The following is a 7,432-nucleotide window of genomic DNA, read 5'->3' as shown; positions in this document are numbered from 1 at the left end:
GCCTTGGGGTGGCCTGCCCCACCTTCCCAGCAGAAGGCAGAGCAGACGTGGTGTAGGTGGAGAAGAGAGGTGCTGGAAGTGGCGTACTGGGCAGAGGTGCGGGCGAGGGGCGGCTCTTAAATCTGCCCTCAACACGGTGGCTGACCTCCGCCAAGCTCTTCACCTCTCTGGTTCCAGGCTCCCCTATTAAGTAGGAATAACAGCACTTCTCTCAGAATAGGTGCAGAGTCTTCCAAGAAAGATGGGGAAAGTGCTTTTTCAGATTACATATCACCCAAGTCGGTGTGAGTGCTTGTTGCTGTGGGTCCTCACAGTGAGAGAACATCAACAAGGCTTGTCTCCAGGGCAAGGCCGATGCAGGTCGCAACTCCAGAGTCCAGGGTTTGAGCCTGGAGAGGGTGCAGACACCACACTCCAGCTTCAGCAGAGAGTCAAAGCAGACCCCCAGTAATGAGGAGCCATGCTCTGCAGTCAGTGGGGGAGGGTGGACCTAGTATTCTAGTCTCTCTCCCATCAGTACTAAAGGATTATTTTTTAATTTTTAAAATATCTTTATTGAGATATAGTTCAAGTACCGTACAGTTCACCAAAGTGTATAACTGAATGTTCTTTGTTATATTCATAATTGGGTTTACTACAACCTAAGATAATACATTTTCATCACCCTACAAAATGTCTGTTACTCGTTAGCAATTATTCCCCACCCTCCTCCACTCCTCCCCTAAGCAACCACAGGCTACTTCCTGTCTTCCTAGGCTTTCCTGCTCCGGACATTCCGTGCAAACTGGATCCTACGACGTGGTCTCGTGAGACTCGCTCCATTCACTCAGCATAGTGTTCTCGCGCTCCGTCCGCGCCGTAACGCACGTCTCACTCTATCCCTTCCTTGGCTGAATGCTCTTATTCGGAGGCACAGCTTGCGCTCATCTCTTGATGGGCTTTTGAGTTGTTTCCATTTGGTGCCTATCATGAATAATGCTGCTGTGATCATCCCCATGTACAAGTTTTAGGGTGAGCATGTATTTTCATTTCCCTGATATATACCTGGCTGTGGAATTGCTTGGTTAAGTGGTAAATCAATGTTTAACATCTTGAGAAACTGCCAAACTGTCTTGCAAAGGGGCTGCATCATTTTACCCTACCATCAACAATGTATGAGGGTTCTGATTTCTCCATACTCTCACCAACATTTGTTATTGTCTGATTTATTATAGTCATTCATTCAAGTCGCTTCAGTCGTGTCCGACTCTTAGCGACCCCATGGACGGCAGCCCACCAGGCTCCCCCGTCCCTGGGACTCTCCAGGCAAGAACACTGGAGTGGGTTGCCATTTCCTTCTCCAAGGCATGAAAGTGAAAAGTGAAAAGTGAAAGTGAAGTCGCTCAGTCGTGTCCGACTCTTAGCGACCCCATGGACTGTAGCCCACCAGGCTCCTCCGTCCATGGGAGTTTCCAGGCAAGAGTACTGGAGTGGGGTGCCATTGCCTTCTCCGTTGACATGCATTTACTTAATGGCTAATGGGTTGGGGCAACTTTCCACATAATTATTGGCCATTTCTATACCTTCTTTGAGAAACACCCATCCAAATGGTTTGCCCTTTTTTTAATTGGACTGTTTGTCTTTTTATTTTGAATTGTAAGAAAAGAGCTTTTAATATATTATGGACACGAGACTTTTTTTTTGATACTAGACTTTTATCAGGTATGAAATGTCAAATATTTTCTCCTACTCTGTGGATTGCCTTTTCTCTTTCTTGAAGTGTCTTTTGAAGCCTTTTCTCCTTCTCGCCTGATTTTCCTAGCTACCACCACCAGTACAGCATTGGCTAGAGTAAGAGCAGACATCTATATCTTGTTTCTGAGTCATAGAGAAAACAATCTTTCACCATCAAGTATGATGTTAACTCAGTTTTTTGTAGATGTCTTTACAAGGTTGAAGACGTTTCTTTCTATTTCCAAGTTGTTGAGTAATTTTATCATGAAAGGTTAGTGGACTTATCAAATGCTTGAGGGAAAACTGTAATGTAAAGAAGAATTGGAGGGAGAGGGCTCCTCTGTGTTATCAGCCATCCTTGTACCTGGAGTAATTTCCAAGAGAGAGAGCTGAGAGGGAGTAAGCCAATGGGTCATGGTTCAAATGCCACACACCCACTCTGTTCTCACCAGGATTTAATAGATTTTCTTGAATGAACATTTCTCCATTTGCTATATGCCTTTAGGACAATTTCCAGAGATCTTAAATAATTGATACTTTTAACTTCCCCCAGTTAAATAGTTGGTTTGTAGGGAGAGTGTCCCCCGAGTTCCTTATGTTGCCAGTCCCTGAGTCTTGTTCCTAATTGCTTGTGGCGCAGCCATGGAGGCGCGGCGCGTGTGGCACAACCATGAAGACACGGCGTGTGTGGGTGCGGCTGTGAAGACACCGCGTGTGTGGGTGCAGCCGTGGAGGCGCGGCGCGTGTGGGTGAGGACGCTGGCCATCGGGTGCACGGAGTGTAGTCTGGAGCCCTACCTCCGCTTCTCGCCTGCCCTGTGGACAGAGCTCATGGAATCCCTCTGAACCTCCATTTCCCCATTTGGAAAAGGGAAATGATAAGAGTACCTACCTCTAAGAACTGCTTGAGAGTTAAATATAAGGATTTAAATGAGGTCAGGCCCCTGGCTGCTGGCAGGGACTTACCAAACATCAGCCCCCAGCCTCTGAATGCTCCTCTTTCGGAACATGAGTGCCTATGACCATTCTGGAATCTTTTGCTGGCTCCCTGGTCAGCTTTGCTGAAATGTAGCGACTTCACTTTCACTTTTCACTTTCATGCACTGGAGAAGGACATGGCAACCCACTCCAGCGTTCTTGCCTGGAGAATCCCAGGGACGGCGGAGCCTGGTGGGCTGCAGTCTATGGGGTCGCACAGAGTCGGACACGACTGAAGCGACTTAGCAGCAGCAGCAGCAGCAGCTCTTTATGCAGGCGTCTCAAAGCCCCACCTACCCCTTTCAGCTCAGCGTGGAGTCCAAACCTTGCCAATGACATATATGTTCCAGGAACAGACTTGAACCTCTTTTTCTGGAGTTTTACCCCTCCACACCTTACTGTTCTCTCAAAGGAAATGTACTATTTTGTGTGTCCAAATGGGAGAACATCTTGCGCTATCCACCACCTGCACGGAATGTCAGCCTCTCTCTGCAAACTGGTCGTCATCCAGCCTGCATCTTCCCCTCAAAGCCCTGGGGTCAGCTGGAGATTTGAGCTGCTGCCCTGGCAATGGAGACACAGCTGTTTGGCCACTTGGAGAGGGGAGGAAAAACTAACATTCTTGGAAGACAAAGAAGTAGTGTCCCCATTGGCTGGATGAGGGCTGCTCCCATGGGATTTGTCTGGCTGGTTATTCTCTCATTGTCTGGAGAAGAAGAAAGAATTGATTAGCAAAGACCTTTGCACAAGAGGGAAGCGGATTTCTGAGAAGCCGAGTTTCATTTAAGGGGAACATTATGCTGTGAGTTTCATATTATGACAAAAGTGAAAACAGCCTTTATAAAAGGAAGCTTCCAGGAAGCCAAGAGTATTGTCCCACTGGGCTCTGCTGAGAAATCAGGTCATCTGTAAAGTTTCTCCCATCTCCAAGCCTCAGCAATGCCCAGCTGGGCACGTTAAAAGGGAGTACGTGCCCAGACGTCAAAGCAGGTCCAAGGAAAATCCAATACTGAGTCTAAAGATAGGCTGTGTGGTTGTTTGTCTGTTTTTAAAAGCTAGATCTCCTGGGAAACTCGCGGAGCCTCTGAAGATGGAGAATGGAGGCCTGGGGCAGTGGGAGCGTCAGAACTGCGGACGAGCTCTGACGTGTGCTGAGGCGGGTGCAAGAGCCCATCCGGTGAAATGTTTGCCAACTGACGGACCCTGAGAGCCTTTGTGAGTCTCCATTCAAAGTCCCCTTTAAAGAGCAGAGGACAAGTAAAGTAAACAGGCAATGCCTGTGATGATTCATTTGTCCCTAAACAACTGCCTCTGACTGAGGCTGCGTGCCGTCCAGAGTGGGGCTGAGGCTGCCACAAGCCCACAATCACTTCAGTTTCCAGGAGACCCAGTGAGATGGTAACAGGTCCCAAATCTCGGTTTCTCCTTCTCAATGTGAACTACATCTTTCTTTTTGGCCAGCAACACCAGTATAAACTTAGAGACCAGGTTGCTAGGGACAAGAGGCCATATAAGGAACAAATATCCATTAAGCTCCTCCTAGTGGGCCATGCACCATGCGAAGTGCTGGGCTAAAGGGATGAGTCCGGCTTACTGTCTCATCCCATAGAAGGATGTGTGGCTGACATGAGGCAGATATAAGCATTATAATGAAACTGCAGACAATATTCCATGAGAGATGAATTCACAGGGAGACCTAGGAAGGAAGAGTCATGTTGAGCTTCAAAAGCACTAGCATATTACCAGGTACATCATTGTCTCTTCTGGGACAAGAGAAGCATGGCAAAGTCCATCAGAATCGGAAGCCAGAAGATATGTTCTCCGCACACAGCAAAGAAGGTTTTTGTGCAGTAGAAAGAGCTCAGGGCAAAGAGCCCTGTCAACAACAAGACAACAACAATGGGTAGAAATGAGACCTGAGTGTGTGCAGGGCGTTCAGTGTTCTGCAAGTCTGTCTTCTCTAATTCTTGAAGCCTGTGAGGCGGGGTCTTTACAATTACACATTGCAAATGGGAAATCAAAGCACGGAGAATTTAGCAACTTGCACACTGGCTCAGGAGGTGCTGAGGACAGGGAAGCCTGGTGGGCTCCAGTCCACAGGGTCGCAAAGAGTCGGGCACAACTGCGCGACTGAACAGAAACACCGGCTCACAGCTAAAGAGCAGCAGAGCCTGTATTCATCGCAGGCTCCAGAGCTGAGATTCTTCAAGCCATCAGAACGAAGTCTTAGACTGGCCACAGACCTCATCAGTCCATGACCCTGACCTTGCCCCATCCTCTGGACCTGTCTCCCCTGTGTTTTGAATGAGAACGGTGTTATCCAGAAAACCCTAAGGTCCTTTCCATCTAAGTCCTCTGAGACTCATTTTTCTGAGGGGTGGATTGAGAGGAGGAAAGGAACAGGGAGGGATAAGGAAAGTTTAGGGAGTTTGGGTGGGAAGAGGCAGAAGACCAACCCCCCACGGAGGCTTTGACTGTGTTTACAGCATTTTCCACCTGTGTTTGCATGGCCGGGAGCAGTTTCTATTCTGAGCACTAAACCCTCCCACCTCAACGCACAGCCTGAGCAAGGCATGACTCCTGCTCAAGGCGCAACCAGTGTTGAGTTGCTCACCCTGCCAGAGGCCTGGCACCGTTGAGATTTTCCCTGGTGGCTGATTGGCCCTAGCAGAGCCTGGGAGCTGTGCCAAGCCCTCCCACATGGCCTGCCTCCAAGCTCAGAACAGAACTGCGGCCTCAGCAGGGTCTTCCCTGCCCCATGCAGTAGGTAAGTAAGCAGTAGCTAAGTAAACAGCTCTCTGACACTTACAGAGATGCATCTATCCCCAGGCTACGCTCTGGTTTCCTTCCAGAGGCCCAGGTCTCTTTCTGCTCCTGCTTGCTGTGTTCCCTAAGAATGCTCAAACTACTGCACAATTGCACTCATCTCACACGCTAGCAAAGTAATGCTCAAAATTCTCTAAGCCAGGCTTCAACAGTATGTGAACCATGAACTTCCAGATGTTCAAGCTGGATTTAAAAAAGGGAGAGGAACCAGAGATCAAATTGCCAACATCCACTGGATCATCCAAAAAGCAAGAGAGTTCCAGAAAAACATCTACTTCTGCTTTATTGACTATGCCAAAGCCTTTGTGTGGATCACAACAAACTGTGGAAAATTCTTAGAGATGGGAATAACAGACCACCTGACCTGCCTCCTGAGAAATATGCATGCAGATCAGGAAGCAACAGTTAGAACTGGACATGGAACAACAGACTGGTTCCAAACTGGGAAAGGAGAACGTCAAGGCTGTACATTGTCACCCTGTTTATTTAACTTCTATGCAGAGTACTTTCGGAGAAGGCAATGGCAACCCACTCTAGTACTCTTGCCTGGGAAATCCCATGGACGGAGGAGCCTGGTAGGCTATAGTCCATGGGGTCACAAAGAGTCAGACATGACTGAGGGACTTCACTTTCACTTTTTACTTTCATGCATTGGAGAAGGAAATGGCAACCCACTCCAGTATTCTTGCCTGGAAAATCCCAGGGACGGGAGCCTGGTGGGCTGCGAGCCTGGTGGGCTGCTGTCTATGGAGTCACACAGAGTCAGACATGACTGACGTGACTTAGCAGCAGCAGAGTACATCATGAGAAATGCTGGGCTGGATGAAGCACAAGCTGGAATCAAGATTTCCAGGAGAAATATCAATAACCTCAGATATGCAGATGACACCACCCTTATGGTAGAAAGTGAAGAACTAAAGAGCCTCTTGATGAAAGTGAAAGAGGAGAGTGAAAAAGTTGGCTTAAAACTCAACATTCAGAAAACGAAGATCATGGCATCTGGTCCCATCACTTCATGGCAAATAGATGGGGAAACAATGGAAACAGTGAGAAACTTTATTTTCTTGGGCTCCAAAATCACTGTAGATGGTGACTGCAGCCATGAAATTAAAAGACGCTTGCTCATTGGAAGGAAAGTTATGACCAACCTAGACAGCATATTAAAAAGCAGAGGCATTACTTTGCCAACAATGTTCCATCTAGTCAAAGCTATTTTTTCCAGTAGTCATGTATAGATGTGAGAGTTGGACTATAAAGAAAGCTGAGCACCAAAGAATTGATGCTTTGAACCATAGTGTTGGAGAAGACTCTTGAGAGTCCCTTGGACTGCAAGGAGATCCAATCAGTCCATCCTAAAGGAAATCAGTCCTAAATATTCATTGGAAGGACTGATGCTGAAGCTGAAGCTCCAATACGTTGGCCACCTGATGTGAAGAACTGACTCATTTAAGACCCTGATGCTGGGAAAGATTGAAGGCGGGAGGAGAAGGGGACAACAGATAATGGGATGGTTGGATGGCATCACCGACTCAACGGACATGAGTTTGAGTGAGCTCCAGGAGTTGGTGATGGACAGGGAGGCCTGGCATGCTGCAGTCCATGGGGTCGAAAAGAGTCAGACACGACTAAGTGACTGAACTGAGCTTGCTGTGTTCCAGTCTCTAGGGTTTATAAAAATGGTTAGCAGAGAGGCCAGCCAGCACCGCCTCCCAAAGACCTCTTGCTCCCTTGAGCCCTGAGCCCATGGCCAAAGACCCCCAGTTGCTGGTGGTGGTCTTTCAGGCCTCAGGACCCCATGGCCACTCTTGCCATTTCCCAGGTTTGGGCAGCTCCCTGCGCTCGCAGCCAGGCCACTTTTCTCTAGCCGGGGTACTCTCCCCACTGCTGAGAGCTTCCTCCCCAGCTCCCTGGTGCTC

The sequence above is a fragment of the Ovis aries genome, chromosome 25 (genome assembly GCF_016772045.2).
Source record: "Ovis aries strain OAR_USU_Benz2616 breed Rambouillet chromosome 25, ARS-UI_Ramb_v3.0, whole genome shotgun sequence".
Lineage (NCBI taxonomy): Eukaryota > Metazoa > Chordata > Mammalia > Artiodactyla > Bovidae > Ovis > Ovis aries.
Note: the sequence above shows the minus strand (reverse complement) of the source record.